Source organism: Nannospalax galili, unplaced genomic scaffold (assembly GCF_000622305.1).
Source record: "Nannospalax galili isolate Female #2095 unplaced genomic scaffold, S.galili_v1.0 scaffold1093, whole genome shotgun sequence".
Taxonomy (NCBI): domain Eukaryota; kingdom Metazoa; phylum Chordata; class Mammalia; order Rodentia; family Spalacidae; genus Nannospalax; species Nannospalax galili.
In genome coordinates, this window is record NW_008333777.1 from 690,978 (window position 1) to 707,388 (window position 16,411).

Below are 16,411 nucleotides of genomic sequence, written 5' to 3' on the forward strand. Positions count from 1 at the left end.
AAAAAGAAGATAGGGTCTTATGGAGAAAGTGGGTCACTCTATAAAACTCATTTCATATTTTTATCTGGGTTATATTATTTCTCCACAGCTTGAGAGATGGTGATAGTTAATATGTGTCAGCTTATGTAGGCTAGGGGCAGATGCCCAGATAACTGATAAGCCTCCCTAGACAAGATTAGTTTTTGGATCAGTAGACTGAGAAGATTCTGTTCCAATGTGAGTCTCACCCAATCCCTTGAGGTCCCAGATTGAACTAAAAGGCAGAACAGGGTAAATGTTCTATTCTCTTTCCAAGCTGAGACACCCATCTCTGGGTCATCATGCTTCTGAACCTGGCTTTCTGACTCACGACTTACAGCATCAGTCACTCCATGCACCCTCTACCTCTATTCCTCGGGCTAATTATTCCATCCACCTTCGTGGTCTCCATTTGCAGACAGCAAACTGGAACTTCTTAGTGAAGTTATCAGTGAGCTAATTTCTATAGTAAATCTCCTCAGATGGACCAGTAGGCAGGTAATAGATGATGTACCAAAGATGATGATAGATAGATAGATAGATAGATAGATAGATAGATAGATAGATAAATGATAGATGGGTAGATAGATGATAGATAGATAGGTGATAGATAGATGATTGATAGATGATAGATAGATAGATAGATAGATAGATAGATGATAGATAGATGATGGATAGATATAGATAGATGATAGATAAAGATAGATGATCAACAGATGATAGCTGACTGATAGATAGATGATGGATGTGTAGATGATGGAAGATAGATAGATGATAGATGACCAATAGATAGATGATAAATAGATGATAGATAGATAGATAGATAGATAGATAGATAGATCGATAGATGATTGATAGATAGATAGATGATAGATAGATAATAGATGATAGATATAGATAGATGATAGATGCATAATAGAGAGATGGTAGATAGATGATCAATAGATAATTGATAGATAGTAGATAAGCAGATGATACATAGATACATAAATGATGAATAGGTAATAGGTAATAGATAATAGATAGCTGCTAAATAAAAGATAAATGATAAACATATAGATAAATGATAGATAGATGATGGACAGAGAAATGATAGATAGATGAGGGATAGAAGATAGATGATGATGATGATAGATAGATAGATAGATAGATAGATAGATAGATAGATAGATAGATAGATATAATGCCTTAGTCCTGAGGATTTTTCCCTTGGCTCCATCTATATACTTCTGAATTACTCCTAGTAGGATCCAGAAATCAGATGAAAGATAGATGATGGGCAGATAAGTAGATGACAGACAGGTAGGTGATAGATAGATAGATGATAGATAGATAGATAGATAGATAGATAGATAGATAGATAGATAGATGATAGGTGATAGATGGGTAGATAGATGATAGATAGATGATGGATAGACACCTGTATTAGTTTCTTTTCTCTTTGTTATGACCAAATACCTGACAAGCAGCAACTTAAGAGAGGAAGGGTTTACTTAAGTTTATAGTTCAAGGGCATACACCCCGTCATAGCAAGGAAGGTGTGGCAGCAGGCGAATCAGGTGACAGGTGGTGACAGGTGGTGAGCAGGCAGGTGACAGGTGACTGGTCGTGTTGCATCTGCAGTTAGAAGCAGAGTGAGATGAAAGATGGTATCAGCCAACTTTCTCCATTTATTCCACCCAGGACTCCAGTCTACTGTACAGTGCTGCCCCCATGTTCAGGGTGGGTCATCCCTCTTTAGGAAACACCCTTCCAGACACACTGGAAGTGTAATTCTGAACCCAGCCAAGCTGACAGTGAAGACTAACCATCCCAGGTACCTGGGAACTCTGTCACTATGGAGAACCTCACTGGACTGGGCAAACCTCAACCACATTCTACTGAGCTGTTAAGCTTGCAGTCAGGGCTGCAGCAGGCTAGCTGCTACAGTTCGGGCCCTGACCATCCTCCAGAAGCCCGTGTGGTAGAGTCTTGGTTCCCAGGGTAGTGTTTTGGGGAAGTAGTGGAGGCTTTAAGAGTTGGGGCCTAGTGGGAGATCTTTAAATCTTTGGAAGTACACCCCTGAAAGACGTCTTCAGGACACTGGCTTCTGCCTCTTTCCTTAACTTACTGTCTATGAGCTAAGTAATTTTGCTCCACCACACATTCCAGCCATGAGGTGCTACCTTGCCATAAGCCCAAAGCACAGGGCCAACCATCTATAGACTTAAAGCTCCCAAATCATGAGGCAAAGGACAGCTCTACTCTGTACAAGTTGACCTCAAGCATTTCATTACAGTGATGGAAAGACCTCTAACACACTGTCTATCTGTCTTACCTGTTTCATGGCAGTGTCTGTCCTCATTTCTCACTTTTTTTTTTTTGGTCTTTTTGAGACAGGGTCTCCCTATAGCCCCAGCTGTCCTGGAACTCACTATGTAGACCAGGCTGGCCTCGAACTCACAGAGATCCACCTGCCTCTGCCTCCCAAGTGCTGGGATCAGCTGTGTCCTCATTTCTCTCAAAAGCCATTTGCAGCACTCTCTCATGTCACCAACTCCTGGGGTCAAAGTCCCATGAAAGGTTTCCAGGGGACTCGCTGCTAGCTGGATGTGTTCAGATCCTGATTTAATGTGGGTGCCATAGCCAAGAGCATAACCTCAATGAGTCTATTCCTAGGATGTTTCATGGAGTGTCTACCAACCCCTAATCCACTGGGCCATACAGTCATCTAAGGAGAACCTTCTCAAAGGCCTTGTCACAAAAGTGTGCAAAAGAAGCTGCCTCCCTAATTCCTTCCTGGCAAAACATCACAGCCACAAACACGAACCTACTTTAAAACTGAAAGTGGCAGCCCGGAGTCAGTCAGTGCAACAGTGATGGTCAGAGTGTTCTCCATAGAAACTCACTCCAGCGATCGTCCTAAAGCATTAAGGTGCTGAGTGTTCTGCTTATTAGAGAGAGCAACAGGGCTGTGCTGCTGACAAGGGTGACACTCAGGAAGACGTGACTGTTGGCCAGACAGCACTGTGGATAGAAGGCGATGGCCCAGTCCCAGCTGGAAGGAGGCCACAGGTTATCCAGGGAGGGAAGTACGAGTACCAGTTATCAGAGGGAGAGAGAGAGAGAGAGAGAGAGAGAGAGAGAGAGAGAGAGAGCTGTGGATAGAAGGCGATGGCCCAGTCCCAGCTGGAAGGAGGCCACAGGTTATCCAGGGAGGGAAGTATGAGTACCAGTTATCAGAGAGAGAGAGAGAGAGAGAGAGAGAGAGAGAGAGAGAGACCACTTTCCGTAAACAAATGAGGTAGCCTGTATATCTACCCTTTCTGTGATTTTCTCTGTTTTTGAGAAACAGACATCAACTAGGGAGAAGGTATTTTAAGCATGACTCAAGTCATTTTCGCTGTTTTGCTAGATCCACTGGCAGCTAAAACTGCCCTGCCTCTACTAGTCTGGCTGAGAATTGAGTCAGATTGTAGTATGTCCAGGTCTCCCAAAAGTCTTCTGGTGTTTTTTTTGAGGGGGGGTCCACATCTGGCTCCAGTCCCCTCTTTCTGCTACTGGGAATTTTAGGAATCAGCTCATGTCCTGCCAGTTTCTAGTTGATTAGACAATCTGGAAACAAGAAGGTAAGGAGTTAGTGATGTCGTTCCCAGAGCTCCGCCTCCTGGCACAGAGAGCAGGGTGGGTCTGAAGGCAGCAACACAGCATGCGTGTGGGGTGTGGGGTGGTGAATGTGTGAGTAGGAGGGAGACTCCTTGGGATGTCTAGCTAAGGAAGTAGGAAGCTGTGGAGGTCCACACCAGGCAGAGGCCAAGCTGCAGAGGACACGTACTCCTTTCCAAATCCCTAAATCTCTTCCTCAACAGAGAAAAGTGGCCAGGTGATCAGCACCTCTGCTGGCTTGACTGCGCAGTCATTCTGCTATCAGCTCCTTGCAGGCACACATGTGCACGGAGGCAACCAGCGAGATGCATGAGCAATGGTGCTTTGGGGCGGGAATGGAGGTGTGAAGAGAGTGCATTGTAGGGCAGGTCAGTGCAGAGGGGATTTCCAGTGCCCAACTTTCCCCCATGGGGGGACCATCCCCTGGTAGACGGAGCTGGGATACGAAAGCACTGAGGGGTTTTCAGAACCACACCACCTTCCTGATTAATCCAGAGATCACCTTGGTGGCCTCTCAGGCACCTGCTCCCCTGTGTCTTGGTTTCTCATCCCACCGGCTTGATGGCTTGCCTCCTCCTCTTTCTAGGCCTTTTTGTTTATGAGTTAATTTTTTTAGACAGTGCCTCACTGTGTAACCTTCACTTTCATGCAACTCATCATGCAAACCAGGCTGGCCTTGACCTCACAGAGATCTGCCTTCCTTTGCCTCTCAAGTATCATGCCCACCTCATAAGCTTTTTTTTTTTTTTTTTTTGTCTTTTTGAGACAAGGTCTCCCTGTAGCCCCAGCTGGCCTGGAACTCACTATAAAGACCAGGCTGGCCTCGATCTCACAGAGATCTGCCTGCCTCTGTCTCCCAAGTGCTTAGATTAAAGGCATGTGCCACCATGCCTGGCTCACAAGCTAATTTGAACCATCTACCTGTGATGATCAATTTTGATTATCCATTTGATTGGATTAAGAAATGCCTAGGTGATTATGAAGCCCCTTTTGGGTGCGTCTACAATGATGTTTTCAGAGACAATCAGATCCTCAGGGCTTTGACTAAATCAATCCTTAATGGACTCACAGTATGATGATGTTTTTGAGAAGGTAGAGCCTGGTTGGAGAAAGTAGGTCACTGGGAATATGTCTCTAGAGCTCTGGCCTTTCTTGCATCGCTCCACTCTCTGCTTCCTGTCAACCAAAGGGTGGCACATTGTTCTCACTGCTATGATGCACTCCCCAGCCATGTGGTGCCCTGAGACCATGGACTGAGCCCTCTGAAACTATGAGCTCAAGAAAATCCTTCTTTATCTTATTCCTGTCAGGAAGTGGCCACAGTAATAGAAAAAGTAACTAATAAGCTATCCCCAATTCCAAGTCCACAGCACGGTCCCTCAACACACTTCTCATCGCCTCAGAGAGGGGCCTTTCCCAAGGGATGTTTCTCTGGCCATCACCTAGAAAGCCAGGTCAAGAAGTAGAACATATTTTGGAGAAGTTGCTCGACTAGCCGCTCCCAAGCTGCTCTTCTAGCTAATCTGCTCTGCTTTTCAGTAACTTTTCCTACATGATGTCATGGTCCGTTGTGATTACTAATTACATCAGGGTATTTCTTTGACCTTAAAGGAGCCAAACCATTGGTGGCCAGTGCCCACCCGGATATTTTATTATCCAACCATTTCGGAAAGTTGAGGAAATGTTGGACTCAACCAAGTCAGCACAGAACCCTGGAGTCGTTCTAAGCTCTTGGCAGTGGAAGGTCCCCCCACCCCCAACTGCTCTATCTCTACCCTCTCAGTCCCATCTGTTGAAGACTGTAGATTCACACCAGAAGGCAGAGGCAGACTTTAGAGAGTCTCGTCAGGTGTGGCTTGCTTGGCCTGAGGGTCCAAGTTAAGGGCTTGGTGAGTTACAACTCTGACATTAAAATAGAGGGAAAGGATCATGAGCAACAAAGGCAGGTGCTGGCCCTAGGAGGCCAGAAACCTGGCGGCACTGGGTCCAGCTGTGGCCGGATTCCAGAAGAGAAAACGCAAACGACAGTGCTTCTGCCTCCAACGCTGCTTCTAGAGAGGAAGATCATCTCCTTTTTCTATTTGGCAACCCTGGGGACTGCGGCTTTGTATATGCTAAGGAAGGGCTATACCACTGAGCTAACCCTATACCCTCAGTCAAAGAAAGTAACCCGCCCCCCAAATGGCATGACTTCTGACAGCAGACCCATGACATACTCTTGAAGGAACTTTGCAAAACTTTCAGTGTTTTAACTTTGACTCAGTTTTAAAATGTAATTTACATACATATTTACATCTGATGCATGCATATATATATTTGCATAAATACAAAGTTGCCTCTCATCATGCAATTCCTGACTTTATTAGTTTTTTTTTACTATTTTATTTTATTTTATTTTATGTGTATGAGTGAAATATTGCCTGCATGTATGTAAGTACACCTGTAGGTCAGAAGAAGGTGTCAGATCCCTGGAACTGGAGTTACAGACAGTTGTTAGCTGTCATGTGGGTGCTGGGAATGGAACCTGGGTCCTCTGGAAAATCTGCTGGGTCATCTCTCCAGTCCCCATTGTTTTATTTTTATGTTATTGCTATATGCTCTCTTATGGTATTATAATTTTTCCTTTTTTTTCTTTTTTTAAAAATAATTTATTGAGAATTTCATACAGGTATATAAGCATATAAGGTTTTTTTTTTTTATCAAATCCATATAATTTTTCTTTTAAGACCTGTTCAGGGGGCTGGAGAGGTAGCTCAGCAGTTAAGAACACTGGCTGTTCTTGCAGAAGACCTGGGTTCATAGCCCAGCACCCACGTGGCAGCTAACAATCATCCGTAACTCCAGTTCCAGGGGATCCAACGCCCTCTTCTGTCCTCCCCAGGCACTGCACAACATGGGTGCACTTACATACATGCAGGCATAACACTAAAAATAAAAATAAAGAATTTTTAAAAAGACTTATTCAAAATTTGTTGAATGAACCTAGCTGTCCACTTTATGTCTACATATTGATAACAGCCCTGTTTGATAACACGGTTAGCACAGCAAAGCTGCCTGCATCTGCCCACTGTATGTCTGGTGGGCTGTGTAGACACCGGAAGACAATGGCCTTTCTCCAGGTAAGTTTTCCTCTAGGTATAACAGTCCTCAGAGGCAGCATCCAGCATATGGACACAGTTCAATGCATCCTCATAGTGTGAGCACCTCAAGAAGCCAGCATCCCAGAAGCACCCATGCCCATCTCCCTGCCACTGTCAGAGTCCTGACTTCTAACAACAGACATTACCATGCTTGTATTTGAATATTGTGTGCATCAAATCCTGCAGGATGAACGTCAAGCCTGGCTTCTGCTCAGTCAACACAGCAGGTCTAAGTTTCCTCCTCCACTCTGGTGTAACTGACATTTTCCTTGCTGTGTTGTAGTTCACTATGCAGCTTGACCATAATTGAACTTTCAGCCTTGGGCAATTACATAGCTTTGTTTGGACTGTAAGTATTGCTTGGAAGGTTATGTCTTTGACAAACACATGCGTTCATTTCTATAGTTCCTACATAGAAGGAGGTGGCTGAGTTTTGGGGCACGCAGAGATTCAGCGCTGGGGAATATTAGCCAAGTGTTTTGCAGGCCAGCTCTGAAAAAACTAAAAATAACAATGGATTCTCTTTCTTATATTCAACATGAACGTAGTTTGTGGGGAGTCTCACGGGCATTAAAATAAACACTCTAACAGCTGAAGTGACACTGTAAGAGAAGAGCGCTGATGAGGAAACCGGTGCTCTTTCCAGCCGGTATCCAGGCATTTAGGGAAGCCTGCAGAAAGCAACTTCCTAGTTTGTCACTTTAAAATGGGAACATGCTGTTTGGGGACACCCAGAAGACTGCCATCTCTGATCCCAGCCTCAGCTTCCAGACGGCCCTCTCCATTTTCAGGCAGTGAGTACTGATTCGTTCTGAGACACCAGTGCGGTCAGATCTGAAGCACTGCCTGGAGTTGGGACAGGGCATGCCTTTTTTGAGTCAGACACACCAGGCTAGGAAGCCGTAGCCCTCAAGTGGGTGCTCTGTGCAGTACTTTGCCTCTTGATCCCAGATTTCCATCAGCAAAATAGACACAAGAACAGTATCTCATCCAGAGAGACTGGGGAAGAGGTCTGGGTGTCAGAACAGGGTCAGCAGTGTCAACTCCAACCAGCAGCATCCAAGTAATTAATTGTATTCACTTGCCATCAGATGAGGGGTGTCCCCAGCTGGGTGGCCTCCTTCTCTTCCAAGCAGCCAGGAACGTTCACTCCCCCAACCCCAGTTCTCAACAGTAGCAGGAACATCCAGAATCACACTGCACTGAGCCTGCTAATCCTTCCCCTCAGATGTGGTTAACCAAGGATGGGAAAGGCAAGCAGGGCCGGTGGCCTAGTTGCACACACAAGGCAGTAAAGCTGCTGTCTGACGCCTGCAGCCAGAAGCAAACAGGAAACAAATTGGCTCATATGCAAAACGTAAACCAACATTGCAGAGAGCACAGAAGAGCCATGCAAAGAAAGCATGTTAGCACAGGAATCAGTGTTATAGGTACCAATCATGGAGAATACACAGTACACAGCACAGTGAGGCCCAGACACTGTGACACCCTTGGAGGACCCTAGAATGTCAGGTGCCTTAGTTAGCTTTGGGAAAAGAGGACATACATAAGACATTCTCTAAAGCTAGTGTGTGGAGGAGGGCGGCAGTGGAGCTCAGTGAGGAGATGAAGAGTTAGGACTGGAAGTTCTCGCACCACAGTTCTGTGACAGTGCACCGGGGAGTGTGTACGGTGTGCACTGGTGGGTCTAGGTGAGCTCTCCCTTTGTTGCTCAGGAACCATTTGACAGCGCCATTTGGGGCAGTTTCATTTGTTCAATGAGGGGACAGGGTGGACAAGATGCTGTTCAAGTGACCAGCTTCAGGGACCAAATGAATGAAGCAGGCAGACTCCTTCATGGATTCTCTCCTTACTCACTGGCTTAGTCAAGGACAAGTCCTGGTTGGTGGGAGTGTGCACCAGTGTGGGTTAAGCAGAACTTGATGTCAATGTTGTTATAGTACTTTGACATCAGATAGGCCTTTCCCGAGGCCATTTATAGTTCATTAGGTGAAATAGCATGTTATGGCTTGAGCAGTTATTATAAATGTGACCAATGGTAAGAGGAACAAGTGTGAACCATCTTGAGTACTGACTGACTACCTGGCTGGCCCCTGTAGAAGTTCCAGGGACATTAAGATGCAGCCCTACTGTGAGGAGAGGACAGTATGTAGTATGAAGGGCAGGACGTCTACATGGAGCTTCCACAGCTTGGTTTTGCAGAGTCTGCTGAGCACAGCAAGGCCCTGTGACTTGTTTCAGCAATGGAAAGGAAGCACAGAGCACCAACCCCTTCCAGGGAGAAAACTCAAAGACTGAAGAACAAGCAGCCAGCTTTCCTTCTGGCACACAACAGCTTCTTTATCAGCCAGGGTCCTGGGGTGGAGACCATGTGGAAGAGAGCCCTAGGAGCCTCACTATAATCACATTTGCGCTTGTAGCCCCTGAGGTGTATTTAGGAATGTTTGTTTCAGCTGTTTCCCGGTAAATTTGCTGACTAATACAGCCACCAGCATGTGGGTGTTTGCATCCCATATGAAACCACCACATCGGTTTCTGGAGCCCTCTTCAAGGCCTTCAAAGCAGTGTTTTGGATACAATTAAGCACTGACTCAGTGCCTGTGTGTGTCTCGTTCACATAGAACACAAGAATTTCCATGAAACAAGGCAGCATGAGACATCTCTTCATGAGAGATCTCTTCAGCTCAGGAAGAAGGACAGTGGAGCAGTGGCCAAGCACCTCGAAGGAAGGACGTGAAACTGCAAATGCTCTTGAATGTACAGGGGAGTCACATGTCCCAGTAAACCAAAAGTAAGTTGAAACTAAGTTGAAAATGTGCTGACTCCTCCTAACCTCCAAAGCAGTCCAGCTCTGCAACACAGCACTGCCCAACACTTGGTCTCTTCCTGATCACCTGGGTGAGTGGGAGCTGTAGTTCACAGCAACGGCCCAAAATCTCAAGAAGGCGTGGCACCACTAGCTCACAATTAGAAGTTTCTACTGAATGATCACTGTTTTCACAACACCGAAAAGCTGAAAAACTGTAAGTCAAAACAAACAAACAAAAATACTGTAAGTCAAGCCATCTTAAGTGGAAGACTGTGATTGTGTAGTATGAAGATCTTGGCTCTGATTCTGGTCAAGCTGTGTTTGGGCTCACGGCTAGCTCGACTGGAGTACACTGTCCTTTCCAGGGCTCTATGTGCCAGGAGCAGGACTCTGGCATCAGTGGCCTCATGTTCTTAGAACCTCAGGGCAAGAAAAAAGAGCAAGTCTTACCCAGTGCTAGTTTTCAAAATGAGACTTCCTGTTGGGCCAGGTGGGGGTCACATGTCTTCCTTTGAACCAATCATTGTGGTCTCCAGGTAAAAGCCAGCTGCATGGTCTAACTAAAATTTCAGGGCTGGCACCGGAAGAGTGGAAGTGAGCATCTGGGAGTCTGACAGCTTCTGGCTTGGTAGCTTTGCCCAGTTTATTCACTGAACACTTACTGAACAGGAAACAGCACTGTTTACTGAGAAGGGGGGCGAGACACAGCAACAGAGGGAGCTGGAGACCGGAGGAGGCAGAAGAGAAACTAGTTGTAAGTCTGCTGTGTGGTTCCTTCTTGGTTATAACTTGCCTCCTTCCTTCCAGAAAGCTCTGCTTCCTCGCAGCGCTGACTGTCACTTCTTCACCTCAAAGGAGTTCAAGGTCGGTGCAGCTCTTCCTGAACAGTGAGTAATGAAGATGATAGGGTGACAGGGACGAAAGGAGCTCTCTGCTCTTCACTCTGCTCTGTTTGCCTCTGTGTCCCCTCAGCAAGCAGTTGCTGCTTCTCATGCCTCTGCCCTGGAGGCCTCAGGGCAACCGAGGAAGCCACCACTACTCAGACATGCCACCAACTGTCTGTTGTATGTTGTCTAGGGCTCTTGGATGATTGTTATCTAAGGGTTACAGTTAGGCTCATTTTCCCCAGCAATTAAAAAATTAAAAGGCAGGGAAAAGCCATGCAAGGTGACTTATACCTTTAATCCCAGAACTCAGGAGACAGAAATAGGCAGATGATCTCTGGGAGATCGAGGCCAGCCTGAGCTACACAGTGAGTTCCAGGCCAGGTGAAGCTACAGGGAGACCCTGTCTCAAAAAAAAATTTTTTTTTCCCAACCTGGCTTTGGTGTACTCTCACACACCTCTCTGCTCTCTATGACAACCAGCAGCTAGACTGTCCCTAAATCTAGGGAAAGAGCTATCATATCAAGGTACAAGAGGTATACAGAACACCAAGTAGACAGAGCCAGAAAAAAAAAAAAACTCCCTACATCATATAATAATCAAAACATTAAATGCACAAAGAAAGGACATTGAATGCTGTGATAGAGAAAGAACAAGTCGGTGTAAAGTCAGACCCATCAGAATAGCAGCTGACTTTTCAATAAAGAGTATGAAAGCCAGAAGGGCTTGGAGCAATGTCATACAAGTCATGAAAGAACACAGATTCCAATCCAAAACTATCAGTTGTGATTGAAGAGATAGAAAATGTTTCCATGATAAAAACAGATTTAAGGAATTTATGTCCATGAAACCAGCTCTACAGAGAATTCTGTCTGAAGAAAAGATTAAACACTCTTAAGAGGGCACAGAGACAAAATAAATTATCCCAGAGTAATCAATCAAAAGAGGTCTAAAAAACAGAACTACAACACCAGTGCAACAGCAATTAATAAATACTGGTCCATAGTAACTCTTAATGGTCTCAACTCCTCAGAAAAAAGACACGGACTAACTGATCAGATTGGAAAACAGAATCTATACATGTGCTACCTCTAAGGAACACACATCACTAGCAACGACATACACCATCTCAAGGTAAAACGATGGAAAAGATATTCCAATAAAATAGAACTAAGAGGTAACTTCCTTTGAGTTGTTGGCCAGGGTGGCCCAAGAGACTCCCAGACAGGAACCAGCATAGAACTGGGAAGATGAACAGCAGACCCCAACCTTATCTAAAGGAATGTAGGCAAATGATTATTGCTAGATGAGGAAGAGCTGATCTTCCTAAAACAAGAAACTCTAAATAGGCTGTCTAGACTCAGCGGATGGACTTGCACTGGGGAATGACTGGGGGCACTGGCAGCACAGTGTACAGTAACAGGGATGACAGAGTAGATGGGCTTCAGTGGAGGGGGGAGGGCACTATGGGAGGGTGCTATTTGAGATGTGGGTATAAAGATGAATAAGATTGTTCAGGATGTTCTGTATGAAATACAAAAAGAATCAATAATAAAAAAAAGAAACAGCAGGTGTAACTATTCTAATATCTGAAAAAATATACTTCAAACTAAAACTAGTCAGAAGAGACAGGGAAGGTCACTTTAAATTTATTAAAGGAAAAACACATCAGGAAGATATAATCATAAACAAATATGGACCAAACAAAGGGGCATTCAGTTTCATAAAAAGAAACTGTTAAATCTAAAAATCACACATTGACTCCAACACAGTAATAGTGGATGACTTCAAAACCTCATGGCCATCAACAGACAGGTCAACCAGACAAAAAATAAATAAGTAAATAGAGAAACCCTGAGGTTAAATGACACCATAAATCAAAGGGACACACAGACATCTACAGAACTCTCCACCAAAGAATGCACTTTCTTCTCAGCAGCCCATGAAACTTTCTCCAAAATTGACCACATATTAGGGCACGAGTCTACACAAATTTAGGAAAATTAAGATATCATCATGTATTCTATCTGACCACAAAGAAATAAAGCTAGAAATATACAACAATAAAAAGGGGGGAAAATACACAAACTCATGGAAGTTAACACACTACTGAATGAAATTTGGATCAGAGAAAAATCAAGAAGGAAGTTTTAAAATTCATAGAATTGAATGAAAATGAAAACACATCATACCAAAACCTGTGGGACACATTGAAGGCAATCCTAAGAGGAAAGTTGCTAGCATTAAGTATCTATACCAGACAATTTGAAACATCTCACATAAATAAATGATTTATTAGAAAACCAGGAACAAACAACATCTAAAAAAGAGTACAGGAGCCGGGTGTGGTAGCACACGCCTTTAATCCCAGCACTCGGGAGGCAGAGGCAGGTGGATCTCTGAGTTCATGGCCAGCCTGGTCTACATAGTGAGTTCCAGGACAGCTGGGGCTACAGGGAGACCCTGTCTCAAAAAGACCAAAAAAACAAAAAAAAAAAAAAAAAAAAAAAAAAAAAAGGAAAGAAATAAACAAAATCAAGGCTAAAATTAATGAACAAGAAAAAATGTGAAGAATCACTGAAATGAAGGGTTGGTTCTTTGAAAATAGTAATAAGATTGATAAACCTTTGGCCAATTAACCAAAAGAAAAGAGAAAGGACTCAACAACCTCAGAGATGGAAAGGGAAACATTACAACAGATAATGAGGAAATTCAGAAATCTGTAAGGACATACTTTAAAAATCTATATTCCACTAAACTAGAAAAATCTAAAAGAAATGGATGAATTTCTGTATATATATGGCCTACCAAAGTTATATCAAACATACGTAATTTAAATAGACCCCTAACAACCAATGAGACAGATGTAGTAATTACAATTTCATAACTAAAAAGAGCCCAGGACCAGATGGATACAGTGAAGAATTCTATAAAACCTTCAAAGAAGAATTAATACCAATACTCCTCAAATTATTCCATAAAATAAAAAATGAACGAACACTCCCAGTTTTTTTCTATGAAACCAATATTACTCTAACATCAAAACCAGACAAAGACACAACAAAAAAGAAAATTATAGACCAATCTCTCTGATGAACATTGATACAAAATTCTCAACAAATGTAAACCAAACGCAAGAAAACAGCAAAAAGATTATCCACCATGATAAAGTTGGATTCATCCCAGGAATGCAGGGATAGTTCAGCACATGTAATCCACCACATAAACAGACTCTCAAGGACAGAAACCACATGATCATCTCATTAAATGCAGAAAAGGCCTTTGACAAAATCCAACATCCATCCATGATAAGGGTAATGGAGAATCTAGGGATACGGGAGACGTATCTCAACATAATAAAGGCAATATACCACAAGTCCACAGCCAGCATCATACTAATTGGACAAAATCTGAAAGCATTCTCATTAAAATCAGGAATAAGGCCAGGATGTGCATTCTCTCCATTCCTGTTCAATATGCTTCAAGGCTTAGCTATAGCAATAAAACAAATGCAGAGATAAAAGGGACACAATCTGGAAAGGAAGAAGTCAAAATATCCTTATTTGTACATATGAGTCTATAAACAAAAGGTCCTAAAGATTCCACCAGAAAACTCGTAGAGTTGATAAATACCATGATATAAAATTAACACCCCAAATCAGTAGCCTCCTGTATGCCAGCAGCAAACACACGGAGAAGGGAATCTGAGCAATGATTCCATTCATGATAGTTTTAAAAACCATAAAACATCTTGAAATAAAACTAACAAATGACGTGAAGGACTTATACAATAGAAACTTTGAGACACTGAAGAAACTGAGGAAGATGGCAGAGGATGAAAAGGTCTCCCATGCTCATGGGTTGGGGGGATTAATACTGTGAAAATGGCCATCCTGCCAAAAACATCCACAAATTCAATGCAACATCCATTAAAATTCCAACACAGTTCTTCATAAAAGCATACACATTAATCAATGGAATAAAATTGAAGACCCAGGGGCTGGAGAGATGGCTCAGTGGTTAAGAGCACTGACTGCTCTTGCAGAGGACCCAGGTTCAATTCCCAGCACCCACATGCCAGCTATGAGCCATCTTTAACTCCAGTTCCAGGAGAATCCAAAGCCCTCTTCTGACCTCTGCAGCATTGCACAACACGGGTGCACTCACACAAATGTAGCCAATACGCTCATACACATAAAATAAAAATAACAAATAAAATATTTTTTAAAAATTGAAGACCCAGGTCTAAATCCATGCATCTACAGCCTCCTGATTTTTGACAAAGAAGCCACAAATATACATTAGAGAAACAACAGGATGATCAACAAATGTTGGTTAAACTGTATAGTAACATGTTGAAGAATGAAATTAAATCCCTGTCTCTCACCATGCACAAAACTCAGTTCAAATCAATCAAGGATTTCAACATGAGACTCGATACCTGCATCACATAGAGGAGAAAACAGGGAATACATTGGAACTGATAGGCACAGCAAAGGACTTTCTGAACAGAACTCCTTATAGCATAAGCAATAAGTCCAACCATTGCCAAATGGAATTAATTAAACCAAAAACCTGTACAGCAGAGGATACTGTCATTCGAGTGAAGAGGCAATCTACAGAACAGGGAAAAAATTCTTTACCAGCTGTACACGTGAAGAGGACTAGTATCTAGAATATGCAAAGAAGTCAAAAAAACTAAACATCAAAAACCCAAAAAACCCAATTAAAACTTCAGACTAGAACTTTTGAAAGAGATGTATCCTTGCTCTGGAAATTGTTACTGAATATGTTAAAGCTGTAATGAAATGCTTCTTCTAATCGTGTGGTTATAAAATTTTAAAAAATTAAAAATTTTTTTGTTTAATTTCAGGCTAGAAGATGAACAAGGAGCTCTGTAAAGATGTAATACAAATGGCTGTGAAATACTTTTTAAAATGTGCAGCATATTTAGCCATCAGGGAAATGCAAATTAAAACCACTTTGTGATTTCATCTTACTCCAATCAGTTTGGCTAAGATCCAAAAAACAACAAATTCTGTCGAGGATGTGGAGAAAGGGAAACTCTCATCCACTGCTGGTGGCAGTGCAAACTGGAGCAGTCACTACAGAAATCAGTGTGGAGATTCCTCACAAAGCTAGAAGTTGATCTTCCATGTGATCCAGCCCTACCACTGTTGCGTATATACACAAAAGACTCTTTACCCTACTACAGAAATACCTGTTCATCCATGTTCAGTGCTGCTCTTTTCATAATAGCGGGGAATTGCAAACAATCTAGATGTCCATCAACTGATGAATGGATAATGAAGGTGTGCTACATAGGCACGATGGAATATTATTCAGCTCTTAAAAAATGAAATTATGAAATTTGCAGGTAAATGGATGGAACTGGAAACAATCATCCTGAGTGAGGTAACCCAGACCCAGAAAAACAAATATCCTGTTTTTTCTCTCATGTTCTTTCTGGACTCACATGTTTCAATATCAAAATCCAGAGAGATTAAAAACTAAAAAATGGCCATGGATGGCAGAGGAAGTTCCCTGGGAGGGGAGGTAGAATGCAGTGATATAAAAGGGAAAAGGGGAATAATAAAGTAGGAAGGTTAAAATAGGGTGGGGAATGGAAGGATAGGCCAGAGAGAAGAGGGGGTATGGGGAGGGATAACTAATACCTAAAGGCCTTTAGTAAAGGCCATATGGAAACCTACCACTATAGAAACTTCTTAAAGTAATTACATATACATTATAAAAAGAGATTAAAAGGAGTTACCCTTGCCAAGTGTGGTTGTGCTCACCTTTAATCCCAGCACTCGGGAGGCTTGAGCTCTGTGAGTTCAAGGTCAGACTGGTCTATGTAGTGAGTGAGTTCCAGGCCAGCTGGGGCTACTGGGAGACCCTGTCTCAAAAAAGA

At 43.0% G+C, this 16,411-nt stretch overlaps 1 long non-coding RNA gene across 1 annotated transcript in view; it reads right to left on the minus strand.

Annotated features, from left to right (window-relative positions):
- Positions 1 to 1,505: 1,505 nt before the first annotated feature.
- LOC115069501 overlaps positions 1,506 to 16,411 on the minus strand; it is a 156,056-nt gene continuing 141,150 nt past the window's right edge. Inside the window, exon 4 of the long non-coding RNA XR_003848765.1 lies at positions 1,506 to 1,635. This is a non-coding gene — a long non-coding RNA (uncharacterized LOC115069501). The remainder of the gene's footprint in view (positions 1,636 to 16,411) is intronic.